This window comes from Anser anser (assembly GCF_964211835.1).
Source record: "Anser anser genome assembly, chromosome: 10".
NCBI lineage: Eukaryota > Metazoa > Chordata > Aves > Anseriformes > Anatidae > Anser > Anser anser.
The window spans coordinates 5,044,421-5,060,930 of NC_139730.1; the positions used below are offsets into that span (position 1 = coordinate 5,044,421).

Genomic DNA, 16,510 nt, shown 5'->3' on the forward strand with positions numbered 1-16,510 from the left:
TAGACATGCTAGAAATAGAAAGTTTGTGTAGGTGCTAATGTCTGTCATATTTCAAAGCCACACATTAATGCATTGTACCGAAAGCAAGTTGGGCAAAGCTGTTCAATTACTTCCCCCCTAGATTTCTAAAGTTCAGAGATCATATAAAGCAAAAGAGTTAAGTGAAACCTCATGAAAGGCAGTAAAATAGAAGTCAGCTGTGACCCAAGTTGCAGATTTCTCATTTGGTGCTTTTGTTTGTTCAGGGTTTGTTTGTTTCCCCTCTGCACAATTTACCAAGTATGTATTTGATGATATGGATTATCCACATGCTTAATGCTTTTCAAGGCAAATTGCATAAAAGAGGAATTTGTTCTATGCATGTTCCACTTTGTAACAAATATTCCTGTGCTCACTCTGTATCTCTTTATATTAAACTTGTTCCCTTGGAATGAGAAAGTCCTTGTAAGTGGGGTGGGGGATTGATTGTTTGTTTGTTTTACTTCTAACCACCAACCAAAACCAAGGGCATTAGAAGTGCCCATTGAGGGGAATTAGAGAAGATCATGAAGTCAGGCCACTAAACAAAACAAAAGTGTTGGTATGGGGGGGAGGTAGGAGATTAATCTTATTAGGATCGTATATCATGAGGTTGTCAGGTGTGAAAGCAAACGAATGGCCTCTGTTTATCTGAGCTAAACCGTGTGGTTCACCAGAAAACTCACTCCAAACAGGTTTTTTTTTTTGTTTGTTTGTTTGTTTTTGTTTCTTTTTCCTTTTACCCTTAATAAATTGGTTAAGTCAGTGTAGAATGTTGATAATGAAGTATGTGCAAGGGAGGTCTGGGCTCTTACCTTCCAGCGTTTAGATGCAACCAAGCTTTTTTTTTTTTTTTCTTTTTTATCACAGCTGATTCAGAAAGCCCTTTGGAAAGATGAAGTAGGTAGAAATCAAAATAAATGGATTCTATTAAAACCAGCAATGCATCAACTGCTTGATAAAGTGATTAATAAACAGCTTAGGATGGTGATTGATTAAACTCTTTAATCAAAGTGCTAAACTGACTTAATATGGATAGTTTCAACATGTTCAAAGTATACATTTTCTCAGCTGAGGGTTCAGAGTTGTTTATGTAACTTTTCTGAAGTGTATCCCTTAGGTCTAACCTGCAGATACCTAGGACTGTGGAATGTGTAAGTATTGTAGAGTACAATATATATCACATTAGTCACTGAAAGTTTGCAAACAAATTATTCTGTTTTCACTGGACGATATTTATCCCCCAGAATTTTAAGGGCAGTATTGGTTTATATCGTAACACGAATCTGAAAGAGCACAGTACAAAATAAAAATCAGCTTTTTTAACCCATTCCTTTCGGACCCTGTTATGATCAATGTTATAGCATGAAATCTAAACATAACAGTGACAGAAGAGGATTACTTTTGGATGAGAATTTACATATTTACTGCAAAAGAGCATCTTTCATTTGCCTCAATATCTGATGTCATTTTTGACACAGTCAGTCATCAGCTGGGTTCATTAGCTTAATTCATTATACATAGCAAGGATACATAGCAGGATCTGCAGTTCTGGGATGGTAGGCATGCATGCACCCAGTAGCACAAATTCTGAAACTTTTAATCATCTGGACACAGTAGTATATTGGCTTTCATTCAGAATTATAAAATAAAGAAGTGTGATCCAAATGTATCAAAAAGCTAAAAAGAACCCTAAAACAAAATTCCAAAACCACCTGCATAAAACTAAGTCTGTCCTGCTTTTTATGCCAGCATTGCGGGGTGGGAGGCAATCCTGACGTGAGCTTTCAAGGTTCCCTAAAGGTTTTGAACATTGAGATGTAGGAAGCTTTAAAATCCCTATACATGTATTTTTAGAATAAACTTTGGAGACTTTCTTCCTTGATTTTTGTTTGTAATTAGCTGGTTGCTATTAAAAGCAAAGAATAAGCTGGCTGCTAAGTGGGCAGTCCACCTGGTAAAAACAGGTGCAAAGAGAAACACAAGGAGAAGATCACCCATTGTGCTCGCTGCAATCTGAAGACTTATGATAGCTCTGTAAGCCTGGACTGTAATCTCAATGCCTGTAGCCATGTAGAAAGTAATAAATGTTACTATAATTTTAATGCACCATAACTATTTTTAAACTCAAACTATCAATCACTATTACATAGACCCCTCTCCTTGCATGCATGCCAAAGTGTTTCAGGTAGCAATATAATTACCCTGTTATGAGCATATATAAAACAAACACCCCGTACAAGACCTTGCAATAGCAAGGTGCTTCACATTCAGAATCCCTGGAGGAGGGGAAATTCTGCAAGAGAAAACTAATAATGTGTAATGGTCTGAGTGAATCTGCACAGGGATTTTCAATAGTCTCGTCACTGTAAAATATACAGGACAAACAAATCACTTAAATAGCTTGGAAAGTGGCTGTGCAGTGTTTTATAAACAATCAATAAAGCTTTAAAATCAATACCTTGATGAACCACTGGCCATTGGAGGTTATTAAGCAGAGCGACTTTTCCATAGGAATATGCAATTGGAACAGCTGTAAGCCTATCTAGCTCTATCTCCTGCTTCCACCAGTGAAGTAAGCCAGATATTTATAGGAAAAATCACCACACCATACACACAGTACTACAGGATGGAGCAATTTCTCCCATACTGCAGTGTCACACCTCAGCCCTGACTTTGAGTCTTTCTGTGGGGTTCTGCAAGTATTTAGTACTCACTCCAGATTTGCTGACAGTGCTTTCATTCAGAGTGCCAAAAGATGGAACAGAAATTAAGTTATAAAGGGGCTTTTGGAACTACAGGCTTATTTCTGAAGTAGCAGTAGGCTAATGCCGACTTAATATGTAAAACCTTCATTGAATAAAAAAAAAGGAACTTCAATAGCCGATAAGAGCAGTCCAGAAGAGATTTGCCCATAGATGAAACTAAATAAAAATATGGATAAGCTGGGGAAAGGACATTGCCGCTATAGAAAGCAATTCCAAAATATTAAAAGCTGGACATTAAAAAGGAGTGGAACTGCCTTGCATAAAGCTATCAGCATCATGCAAAGCATAAGAAAAAAAGAAAGCATATGGTTTGATAGGTATAATCAAAGGCCAAAAACCTCTCACATGAGCTGCATTTTTATTTTATTTTTTTTACAGTGCAAGTGCTTGATACCCTCTACACTCAAGTCTCTTAAGAACTATACTTAATTGACATAAACAATTCACAGCACCACCCATGAAATGCAGTTTTATAAAAAACACAAATTAGATAACTATATGCACAATTCTGTGAAGTATCGGAGTCATTTATGTTACTTCTTGATACTGTTTTCAAAATATGCCTATATTTCATGCAATGTTATAATGCAATTGATATCGAGTAGCTGTAATTCTGTAATATTTTTTCAATGTCTAAATTTAAAAAGGGCACCACCATTTGGAGGAATTTTCCCTTTATTTACCTAGTCTAGAAATCTGTATTTCATTCCAATTTGCATGTATTGCAAGACTGATTGCTTTTAATTCCTTGTGTTATGGCAGGTTTTGACAAGTAGGTGATGAATTCAACAGAGCACACTGAAGACCTACAGGGCTATGAAGAAAGGAAGATTCTTTCTTTCAATTCTTTTATTATGCTTATTCCTACCATATCTGTCCACCTCCAATTACTCAGTATGGAATTTATAGACACATGCACCCATATCCGCAAACTCTCCTTTTCACTGAAGAAGCAGAAAGGGTCAGAGATACAGCAAGCGTGAAGAGATTATGACCATCCTCAGTCCCGGTGAGATTCCTCACAACACTTTCTGAGTGCAGACTTGGGACCAGATTTGCAAATGACAGCACTGTGAACCCAGGTTAGGTACTGAATATTATCAATTATCATAACAATACAAAAACAGTTGCTTAACTAGGAGTAATTTAATCAAACATCCTTCATTTCTGTCATTTTATGCAACTGATTGTTTTGCGATGTACAACTTCTGGGAATAACGACTATCTTGGACAAAAAAAAAGTCACAGGCATTGGTATAATACCAGAAAGGAAATGGTCTTACAAAATTTATAGTGCTGTTCAAAACAGAGAGCACCAGAAAGTAAGAGTCACCTTTGTCTGCAGCCTCCTGCAGTACCAGAGTATTTGGAATCAACTAGAACTTCCAGGTGAAATACCTCCAGTATCCATTGCAGCATTAACAGTTAGGAGGTTCTTAACTTTTTTTTCCTTCTACAGTTCAGGCACGAGAACAAAGTTTTAATTTTTATTTTGTATCATTTTGAACACTCTTCTGTGTTTAAAATCACCTTAGCACTGTGTCCTCCCATCAATAAAGCTAAGCTATTTCTGTGTTCTTACTGACAGCTGCAGGTGGAGTAATTAAAGTTTCAATTCAGTCTCTGACTTAAGCAAAGTAAAATTTTTAGGACCTAATCCAAAGGCCATGAAAGTCATAGAGAACCCTTCCACCTCACAAACCTTGAATATACTGGAATGACTTCATAGGGTCTTTGACTCTCACACCACACTCATCATTCAGCATCTTCAGTTTTTGACATGTGAAACTTGTCAGATTTTAGACTAGCACTTGCATCAGCCAAACTTTGTCTATATGTTCAAAGTTTTAACAGCATATAAAATCTGTTTTGATATGTGAAAAGGTTGAGATTCATCTTTCTGTAGAAAAGCAAATTTTAATGTAGACAACTAGGGCTCTGTATTCAGACAACAGCAAAGACAGGAAGCGTTTCCTTCATGTCATCTCTAAACCAACCAGCATACTGAAACTCAAAGCAGGACTTTATCCCATTAGTCTTCCTTTCAAGAAGAACTAATGTTTACACTACAACCAAATTATGAATTCCCCTCCATAAATATATTGTGTGAAGGAGGCCCCATTTTTTAAAGTGAAACAATATTTCTGTGTGTGTATGTTCAGGGCTAACGAGCAACACCATCTGCAAGGCTGGAATATTTTCACACTCCTTTCTATTATACAAAACAATAAACCCTCTCCAGCTGATTTCTCTCATTGTAGAATGCAAATTGCCTATGAAAGACCTCGGGGTGTGAGAAGACACTTATCAAACAGATATTACACATGCTCTCATACCAAGTATGCTATCAACTAAACAATTTAAAATATATTAAGGATAAAAAGGTATCAACAAACCTGCTTTTTGTGGTTATAATAATTATGATCTGAAACACCTCTGTTTGTCAAGCCATTGCTTAGGATATGGATTGTTCTCAGTTTAGGTCTACAGTAGCATCTGCTTCATGCTAGGTGCGGAACTAAGTTTTGATCAAGGTAGCTGAAAACTAAATTAACTAATTTCAGTCCTTTTTCAATGTATTAAAAAGGAATACTTTCACTTTGATGTAACAGACGGTACAACAGAACATCAAAAAAGCTTCATCTTACACAAGGTTTACTGTATAAAGACAAACATACTATTAAAGAAAGCGAGGTCATTAACATTTGGGTGTGGAATCAAATTTCCAACAACTGATATCATAGCTAGTAACAGAGTGGGGCACTCACATGAAGTAACCGATCTCTGGGAAGGAACCCAATTCTTGAGTTTGACTGCAAGCTCTTCCCTACTCGTTTCTGGGTATCAAATATGGATCTTTAAAAAATGGGGTCTTGATGAAGTAACAAACTTCTCAAGCACAGTGTGGTTTGTTCTGTTAAGTTTCAGCTAATGATACCAATCCAGTTACCAATTTCAGTAGTATGGGTTAGTTTTATTTCAATTACTTTGCTTTTAGAGGACATCAGTTAAAAATAGTCACTGAGAAGTCTAACAGTGGAGTTGTCTACAACCAGAAATTCAAATTCCTTGTTCTTACAGGGAAGCAATTAAGATCCAATCATTTTTAATGCATCATAAATAATCTTCACACTTACTGTTAAGTTAATTAATATAATCAGTAATGCCAAACGCATCAAAATGAAACTTATTTTGCAAACATGCAAAATGTTCTGCCTCATTGCCTCTCTATCAAAATTAAATGTCATTTTACTAACAACTTTTGCAAAGTTTTAATTTCAAACCCTTTTGATCACAAATATCACCAAAAAATGATACAACTATTCCAAAGTATAGTTGCCTTTTTCTGACAAAGTGCCACAGGAACACTGCAGAATCTGGCTTGAAGAGCTCAAGCAAAAGTTCTGGGCTTGAGTTACTTATATCCTGAAATGCTTCATATCAAAGTACTGGTTACTATTCCTTGATCTTCACTGAGTTGCCCGAAATTGCTTTTATGTTAAATGAAAATACAGTAGGTGTCTACATTGTTCATTAATACCAATGCAAGTTAATAAAATAATAATAATAATTACCTGTATGAATAACAAGAAAGCTAAATGCAAGAAGTGAAATCTCATTTTTGGAACAGAAAGTTGACAGCTATTTTGATGACCAAGGACCTTCACTCAGCTTTCTCATTCTGCGCGCAGAGTTCACACATTCATATGATAATTGCTCAAAACCAAAAGATACGGAATAATAATTTTAAGATTTGTTTTGTGGTCCCGTGCACCCCGAGAAATCCAAGTGTGGAAAGGTTCACAGGCCAAGAGGCACCACTGGGATGCTTTCAACTGAACCCTGAGGTACAGCACATCTGCATGCCCGATGCATTGCTCACGGTTTGGAGTCTGGTCTGCCCTCTTCCAGCCCCTCCACAGAAGCCAATTATGCTCTCTCCTCCTATAAAGCTGTCTGGAAGTCAGTCTGCAGATTTCTGCCTAGCAGCAGAGAGCTTGAGTTCCTACAAATGCTAAGTTATTCACTGGCTGTTTTCCTGCACTGCATGAACATCTAACATGCATATTAAATTTCATCAAATGATATTCAGGATCCTGCCAAAGTGATAAAATAAGAAGAATCACCTAACATTTTAGTGTTGTTTCCACTCATTAGAAGATAGAAAGATTACTTAGCAGTTATTCTTCATGGTGTTAAAACAACAAGGCTTGCACAAACAAAACTTCTGCAGGCAGGCCCTCATTTTATTCACACAAGATTACTAGGAAATCAAGTATGATAGTGAAGAACAGTACGAAAGCTTTAAGAGTTTGGCAACAAATGCACCACCCCAGGGTCACAGTTGACATGTTGGGTTGTCCCCATAGACACAGTTCTTGGTTTTTCAAGATATTCAACTAATAAATAAAACTTATAACAAACTGAGCATTGTAAAGTTTCTCCTTTTGGGGGAACATCTGTGAACTTATCACAGGTTTTAAGTATTTACTCGAATTACAGATCTTCAAATAAATTTGCTAGTTGGTAGACTACATTGGTTTTTTCTCAAAGCATCCATGGCAGGTACTGAGCAATAAAATGTTAGTAGTGGAGCTGTGATATTTACTGTTAAGTCACAAGTCTTTGTTTCTCTGAAGACATAGCAGATAAAATTTAATTTCAGAGTTTTTAATACTATGCACCACCCATGCATCCAATAAAGATACAGCCACATTTCCAGTGGACTTCATGATTTCTTAAGATTTTTCTGTGTTTCAGAAGGGGAAAAAACATTGCTCTTTATAAAATTTAAAACCATTAATTTACTTTCCCACAAATAAAAAATCAGAGTGAAACAAAGGCAAAGCACCAAGTGATTTTAATAGTTTGAAAGTTTTACACTGTAAATTTATTCATCATCAGTGAATTCTGCAACCTTCTAAAAGTCTTCAAAAAAAAATCACTGCTTATGGCCATTTCTTTGAACTCCACTTATGTAAGTGTTCAGGAACTAGTACCAAAGGGAAATGAACAGATCTAATCAAAACCTTGGTTGCTTCTAATTTACAAGCAAGTTTTTCTCTATTTAGGTAAGACCCGTCTCAATTCTTCAGTGACCTCTCCAGAATGACAAGAAAAACATTCACCCAGTTTTGAGCTCAGAAAGAGATTAAGTCCCAGTCAAGTCAGTGATTTCCTATCAATGAACATTTGCTTTCAAGTAATTATTTTAAATACATGTGATTCAAATAAATAAGTTGAAGGATATGAACTGAATCTCAAGTTTTTAAGAGCAAACACACACCATTGGACATAGCTTCAGAGTGTGCTAGCATGCAAAGCACCTTTGCTGAAACCTCTCATTTTTAATGTAAAAAAGGACTGAACTCACCCATTGCTCCAGAATCCAAGTCAAAGACATCCAATGATAATTCCCCTCCAGGAAGACCTGATTTCCATGTCTGTAACTAGGAAAGCACAGACCTGAACTTCAAGAATGCTATCGCACCTCAGCTCCAAGAGAAGAGATGCACTTTCCCTTACCACCTGGGTTAAGCACAGGGTGAGGCTGATGGATCTAGACATTGAAAACACCTGATGAGACAGGTGACAAGAGAAGTTGCAGAGAAAACCCACTTCACTCACTCACTGTTTAGTCTCTGTTGCTTCCATCTGAAATGCATCTCTACTGCCAATATCATGGGGAATGGGACTGCCTCCCTCATACACAGGGCTGGAAGAACAGGAGGAAAAGAATTAGCTCGGGGAAACTACATCAGATGGTATGCATTCCTTTATCTTTCCTCAGAAGGCTGTTCTCCTGACATAAGGACAGATCCAGCAGGAGAGGTGACCCTGGCATTACTTCTGCCAAGAATGTGATGGTCTGAAGCAGCATGAAGCCTGCTCTCTTGGCTTAAGGAAAGGTAGATCTGCTTATGCCTTCCCAGAGAGGTGTGGACACTTGACTGCAGGTTGGAACGAGAACTCTTTTGTAACACTGGATTTACTTTTCTGCCAGAGAATTAATTCTTCCCAAATAAGATAAACCCTGGTTACCCGATCACTCAGACTTGAGAAGAGCCTCAGGAATTTTAGCCCTGGCAAGTACAGAATGTCTCAAGCTCTTCAGTGAGTGCAAAAAGTTAACACTCCTTTCAATTCGAAATACACAGAGGGCAAGACACTCATTGACTTCTGCAGGAGCAGAATCTGGCCCAGATACATGAAACATTTCAAAAGAAGCCTTGACTTGCAACAAGGATCAGTTGAGACAAAAGTATTTGAGTCAGGGCATTGCTAGACAATCTTGCTGGTTGTCAGATGTGCAGTGTAATGACATGTCAATTTGATTCCTTTTGTGCCTGAGCTTGGAGCCTATCTTTGGGCCTGAATTCTTCTGTACTTTAGTTTTTCTTTTGTTCCAGTGGCACTTCTCCCAACGTTACTTGACAATGAGTGATGCTCCCCAACCCTGATCTTTCACACCCTGTTGGTGACCTATAACTTTTCATGCATAACCTTTGACCCAGGCCCTGACAGTTTGATTTATTGTCCAGTGTTATGATTTATGAGTATCTTCTCAGAATAATTAACGGACAACAGGTGGCAGCATAATAATTTTGATTACCCAGCGGTTCATGAAACCACGACAAAGGTGACTTCATTTACTGAATAAGAAAAGGACAACAATTAAAAATTGCACAAAGCAATCCTTTTATGCCTTTTTGGTTTCCACCCTTTGTCTGTTGAACAGAAGACTTGACTTAGGCTCATTGCCTTCCTTCTCAAATACCCGGAACTTAAATCCTGTGAAGAAGACAATACTTCCTAAATCATGGTGCTGGTGTTTTGCTGTTAGAAAAAACCTCATATAATTGCATGTTGTCAGTTTCTATAAAATGAATGAGTTATTTTCAATATGTTTGCAAAGTTGCACAATGCAGGCCAAAGTTCATTCCAAAGTGCAGGATCTTGTTAACTTACAATTTTGCAGAGCTGCAGAAATATTGTTTCTTGGATATATCACTTATCTTAACTTGGATCCACAGTAAAAAAAAAAAAAAAAAAAAGTTATTTCCACAATTCACCTCTGAGGTAGGCAGAGCTTCTCTATGCAAATTTTTACCCATCTGTAGTGATCACAGAGCAAAAGGAAATTTTGCTGCTAAGTCTCTCAAATAATTGCTTAACTGTAGGTTAGAGGACATGCTCTCTACCCTGGCATCAGGTCCCATGCTCAGACAAGTTTTGTTTAGCTAATTCTACAATATTTTTTGAACACCTGGCTTCACCCTGTCTTTACAAGTAGTTCTGCAGTCATTGGGGCTACATGCAGGAGCAGCATAAAGAAAGCAAGCCTCTAGACTGTGCAGACTAGTAGTAACGGTGATACACTCATACAGTAGTGCAACACAAGTTCCACAGAGTGGCACAGAGTCAGACTTGTCTACTTCTGAAAAACAGGTGTGGGACAATCAGTATTTAGAACATTTTAGTTTCCATACAGTCTTTGTAATCCACAAAGTCCAAAATAACTTTTTCTCCCAGAAACTTCATACCACTATGAATTCTTTCTAATCACTATTTTATATAGTGCCCTCTCCCTTATTTCAGTTGATCACAATTCCTTAGCTTTTTTGATAGACATATGTTGATATGGAAGAGGATTTAATGATATCATCCATATGGACAGTGGGATCCACAGCCAGATTTTCAGAGCTAATCAATAAGATTTTCAACAGAGTCAGTGGGAGTTGCAAGTGATTAGAACTTCCGAAAATTGAGCCAATGGTGAATAAAGAACGGAGCTGCTGCATGTTTGCATGCAGGATATACGTTACCTTGCAGAACAAAGGCATACTTTTAACAGACATTACACGTTCAATTACTGTTAGATACACTTTAAAATATTAATTAAAATAGGAGGGGATAATGGTGTGGTTTTTTGATCCTTATTAAAAGATAAAGAGTCTAAGCCACAGCTAGTGCAACTGAGTTCGCTAATGCCAACAGACTTCTCTCTGCCAACATGCACCAGCCTGGACATTGGAACATATCACCTCACTCTCTCCTCCTTAAAAGTAAACTAAAAACATGCTAGTGAGTTTCAACAGCAAAACTTGTTTTGCCACAATTTGTCTGCATGCCCAAGACAGCATATGCAAAAAGGATTTTTGTACTATCACAATGACAATATTATAAGCTTATCATTTTAAATTGACTTTATGACTTATAAAAATATTCCTACGATCCTGCTTTACATCAGTTTAGAAACAGCTTAACACACAGCTATGAAATATTCATCTCTGTTACACTCAAATTTTAAAATATATGATGAAGAGCCTGGCTAACAGATAAAGCAGAGTTCCCAGAATATTAAAAGCACTCAAGCTTTTGCAAGGATCCTTAGTCGACAAATAAATAAATACTGCTTTTGAAATCAGACCTGTTTCATCCCCGTCCCTTCCCCTGAGAACTCAAAGACACCCCTACAACCAAACGCTATTATAATGAAACCAATTTTTTCCTTAGTAGTTTTATCAAACCTTTAATACCACATCAGCTGCTTAATATACAATGAATGTAGAAACAGAACAGCACTAGCACCCAACTGCATTCTCAGTAGAGATGAAGGAAAAATTTGCAAAAAATCATTTATCAGATTAATGCAGCTGCTTTTGCTGCATCATGAAATAGCCACAAGCTTTCTACAAATGGAATAATAATAGTAGTCATAAAAAATACAGTGTGTATGCCATGGTTTGTTCTAATTAACGTTTTAATTTGGGATACTGTCTCAGTGGTGATGTCTGGTATATCACATGACGGCATTTCTCCTCTTCGATTGGGCGTTGCAAGGGCATTCGTGGTGCAAGTTTTACATGCAAATCTTAAAGGAACAATTGTGAATATATACAAACAACTGGTGTTCCCACTAAAACTCAGTTCTGTAAATGCTGACACATATTTAACCAGAGCAATTGGTTTCAACACCTAAGTGTTGAGTATTTTCTAATTTCTTCTAGCTTTTAAGCCACAATCAGCTATAAAGTCAAATTTATTAATTTTAATAAAAGCTTCATATACAATGTAATTTCACCAGACTTACACAGATGAATTAAGGCACAAAGATTTTGCAAGTTCCATGTCATTGACTCTGACTGTTCTGTTTCAAGTCTCACATGGGAACTGGCAAGCTTTAAAATGGTATATGCGCTCAAATCATGATGTGATTTTAGTACTTTGTTTCCCATCAATTTTTAAATTAATTATCTGGAAGCAAGCAGCGGTTCATTTTTGGTCATGGACTTTTTGATTAGAAGCTGTGACCCTTTATGCCTTTTTGGCACGCTCTATACAACACCAATGACATGCAGCATGACCTCTGACACCTGATTCAACAAAAAGTAACTCCCCGACAGATCTTTCATATTCAGCAATCTCTTTGTTACACCGGGACACTTACCCAGTTCCATCCCTTAAAATCTGCCCTGTCTCCTCATTTCTCCCCTACCCCCTCCTACTCAGAAACTTATTTGGTTGCAACATTTCTGTCCTTCCATTTGTGCCTCTCCTTCTGTTTTTACAAACTTTACACTATACCATCGTCCCATATGTTTGTGCTGCACACAAGGAGGTTTCTTTAGAAAGCGCTGATGCTAATTATAAATTTAATTTGCATTTTAATTAGAATGGTAGCAAATTAAAAGCGTGGCAGCTGGAGAATTTTGAACGCTTTGCAGAGATTTGGTGTCAGTATCTCCCTGCTTCTGACTTCGCTCTCTTTTCATTTTTCCCCTCACTATCTTTCATTCACACAAACATATTGGCAATTTTTCTCCTCTCTTGTTTCTTTTTTTTGTCTATTTTTTATTTCTCCATTTTCCCCCCAAGGATCAAGTTATAAATTATTTCTTTTTTGTACTGATAAACAGTATACTCTTGTCTTGTGCCAGTACACCATGTACTGTAGTGATAGTGCAGCTTTTAAGTGAGCTTTTGTGAGGCTCTGTCAGTGCTGCCCTATTTTGCTATTTATATCTGCAGTTTATTTACAGGTAGGAATCTATTCTATACCCCCTTGACTAATTTCAAATTCCAGACCTTAGCAGCAAACTCTAGCCTAGCCCTAGACATTCCATTTTCACATGCTACAAATTTGCAGCAAGTCTGTGGAACCTTAACAAAAGCCATTCAGAATGCATTGGGTACTGCTCAACTTTATTCTTCACTTAGCAAATGCAGCATTTGGTGTGCTTTTGGACAAAAGGCTGAAGTAATCTGTCAGTCTTTCGGTCCATATAATGGCATATATTCTCTCCCGGCGCTGTCTTTAATTTGCTATGTGAGCATGTCTGGTTTTAGTACTCACGTGAGCACATTTAGTCAGTTCTGTCATTTTCCCTATGTTGCATCTCCATGGTCATTTTCATTCCTTCTGTTCGCTTCCCCCACGGTGTCCTTGCTCAATAATTTTCATTAATTGATTGACAGCTCTGATAGACCCAACTAACCTCTATCTCACTCTCATGTCGGTTTTTAAATAAGTACTTGTACGTCCAATGACCTTGTCGCCTCATCAGATATCAGAAAATGAGCATGCAGATATGGAGGAAGCTGATTAGCAAAATAAGGAAGATCTCACTTCTGGCGTTAGTCCATAATAAGCTCTGACAACTAACTTTACATTTGCTTCTTTAGAGGCATTTAAAACAAAAGGGACCAACAAATGTGGGATAAATAGACCTTAACCAGTTTCTGAAGCACTGGCTCCAGTACAAGGAAGATTTAGAACATTACTAACATAACAGCTTTTCTGGAAAGCTGGAAAATAAGCTGCATTTCCAACATGGGTCTATTTAAACTTTACTTAGAATTAAAACCACTAAAACAAGTCCACTTTGAATTACCTGTACAACACTGTTTAGCCTCACATTCCCTCCATGGAAAGAGGGGTGAATGTGTAAATGAAATTACATTATCTTTAGTTTTATTTAGTGTACAGCTAAATGATTTACGGAATACCAGTGATCTTTCTCTCAGTACAATTGAAGCTCCAAAAATCCTGTTTTTTTTTTTTTTTATACACACATCTAAATCACCAGATTCACATGTACGCTTTCAAGAGAAATTGTCCGTGTAGAAAATAACATACTTTAAGTGACGACTTCAAAAAGCATTATTTTTATTTTAAAGATGGTAAGCTGAGTCATGGTGACACATGCAGAAGAACTCTTGCAGGTCAGAAATGAATCCAGCTCCACTGAGGCCCATTCTATCACCTTTATCACAATGCCACCCTCCTTTTTATCTATTTCAGATCACCGCAACCTTGTAAGTTTTGTTTAGAATATAGATAGAGCTTTATCTAGCGGTATTTCAGCTTTTTGAAATAACTCAATGATACCAAATGACATTCTCACTGAATGTGCTTAAATGAGCTAGTTTAACTGAACAACTCACCATAAAACACTGTTTAGCAAATAGTAAAATCCAACCTAAGTTTGCAGCAGCTATTTGAGCTACAAATCTGTTAAAACCAGAAGACAGATAGATCCTCCATTGGCAGAGGGGGAATGAGTCCACTGAAATTTCAACTTTACTTGTTTTTTTCCCCCCTTGCAGTAATCATTAACTTCTAATGAGATTCACCTAATTCTGGAAGCTACAAGAGCTATCAAACACCCAGCTCTTCTGATTGTACGCCTCACCACAGCGTTCACACCACAACAACCTAGGCACCATATTCTGTACCAACGTCTTCTAAACTAATGCAGTAACCATAGTGTGACCGTAACATTGTTACAATCAGTAACATTGATTCCATGGGTTTAGAGAAACAACTCTCAGCAACCTGGAAAAACTCTTGGCTTTGAGATTTGAAGTTTTTATTCATAACTAGTGAAGTCACGTGATGACATGTTGTTGAGGTATTTTATTTACTTCCAAATCTTATTCAGGAGCTTAAATTAAATTCCCTTTTAATGAGCAAAACTGGCAGACCCAGGCATTTACAGAACACAACAGTCTGACCATGCTCAGCTCAAAGTATAACTGGAGTTCCCAAATGCAAGTAGATAATTACTCTGATGTGAATCTGTGCCCAGTTTCACATCAGCATAGCTCCAGATCTTTCAGTAGAGTCATTCCTTATTCTGCTAGTAGGAGAAAAAACAGTATATGGCCTTGAAAAATAAAAGGACTAAAGCTGATCCTAACAGCCTTGTCTTCAAGTACAGGAATAACTTAATTCTCTCAATATTTTTGCTCTTGAATAGATGAAAGGTTTCTTTCTGTAGAAACAGAAAGTTTCTTTCTGAAAGGCTTTTCTGTATGAGAAAGAAGTATTCTGTTGGCTCCCACCAGACAGAAGACAAGACAGGAAGATGGAAAAGGTAAACAAGTCAAAAAATTGTCTAAAAAAGCAAGAGATCAAGAACTAGGGACAATGAGGAAAACAAGATCATTTCTAGAATTAGCATAAATAGTGTAGGCATGTTCTAGTATTTATGCTTCAATATTTTATGGAATAATATTTAGTGGCTTATTAAGATTAGCTAGCTTTTTGGTGTGGCAATATACCTTGATTTTCAGAAAGCATGATGCCTCGGGTGGTTTAAGTCTGGATTTTCATACAGCCAGCCTGATAGAAAATTAGTTTGCATTTTCATGTTAGCACTCTACCTTGGCACATCACGAATAAGAACAAAAAGATTAAAAGTGATAAATTAACTTCAAAAAGAGAAGCATGTGACAGATAACGTGTAAAATTTAAAACACTGCATAACATGCCGCAATGAAAATCAAGTGTCTTTCTAAAAATGCTTTATTTCTACAGTATTTTTTGTTTTTGTAATTTCATTTAAAAAAAAATCTTCCCTCCAATTTTCAATTTCTATCTGTACAGGATTCAAATCCTAAGTTTCTCTGTGCCAGGGGACTTGAAAGCAAAAGCCTATTTCTGAAAATCCCCTTCCATGAAGAACTTTCCTCGGGTAAACACTTCCATTAATTTTGAAAGCCTTCTGGGCTACCAACAAAAATTTAGTGACCTCAGTGTAAGTAATCACATGGGTTTAGACTAACTATTTATATGAGTAAAGCTTTGCGGAGTCTAAATCAACTAAATTATCTCCAAGAGATCTAACTTCCGTAAGTGGTAAGTAATACTAGGCAAAATGTTGATATTTTGTTACCCTAATTAACCTTGTATTTTAATCATATTATTGCATAGTAAAGTTCTAATTTCTATTCCACTGTTATATGCCCCGGAATACCCTTCTCCTCTGGAAGATAAACAAATTAAAACAAGTTCAACTGTTGGATAAGCTCTGTTCAACTGAATTTCTTGTAGTAACTTTTTATTATGAAATTGTCCATGGAGTGCACAGGATTCTCCAAATTACATGTCTTCCACCTTAGCACTTTGGAAAGGCTTGGATTTTATTTCATGTAAGTTTTTGCAGCTGTACAAAATACTTTCATTAACCCAAGAATGGATTATTTGGAGTGCTAATTAATTGATTCTTCAAAATGCCAATTGACATACTCCTAGGGAAAACCTGATCTAAGCAACTATGTTAATCAAGCTATTGTACTTACGGTTCTGTCTGAATATCAGACCATCTGAAATAAGGAGAACTTTGCCATTACTATCCTGGACCTCTTGTGGGCAACTAATTAATATGAGTAGACTATGACAGTTGCACTTGTACATTCACTGTACTGCCTGACAATAA

The 16,510-nt window shown here is 36.9% G+C and overlaps 1 long non-coding RNA gene across 6 annotated transcripts in view; it reads right to left on the bottom strand.

Moving 5' to 3' along the window:
- Positions 1 to 16,510, bottom strand: part of LOC310904693 — a 545,090-nt gene that overhangs the window by 385,778 nt on the left and 142,802 nt on the right. The window contains exon 1 of one of the 6 annotated variants that reach the window (XR_014588542.1): positions 8,161 to 8,178. The exons of the other annotated variants lie outside the window; for them this stretch is intronic. This is a non-coding gene — a long non-coding RNA (uncharacterized lncRNA). Of the gene's footprint in view, positions 1 to 8,160; positions 8,179 to 16,510 lie in introns of those variants that run through there. 6 annotated transcript variants of the gene reach the window in all.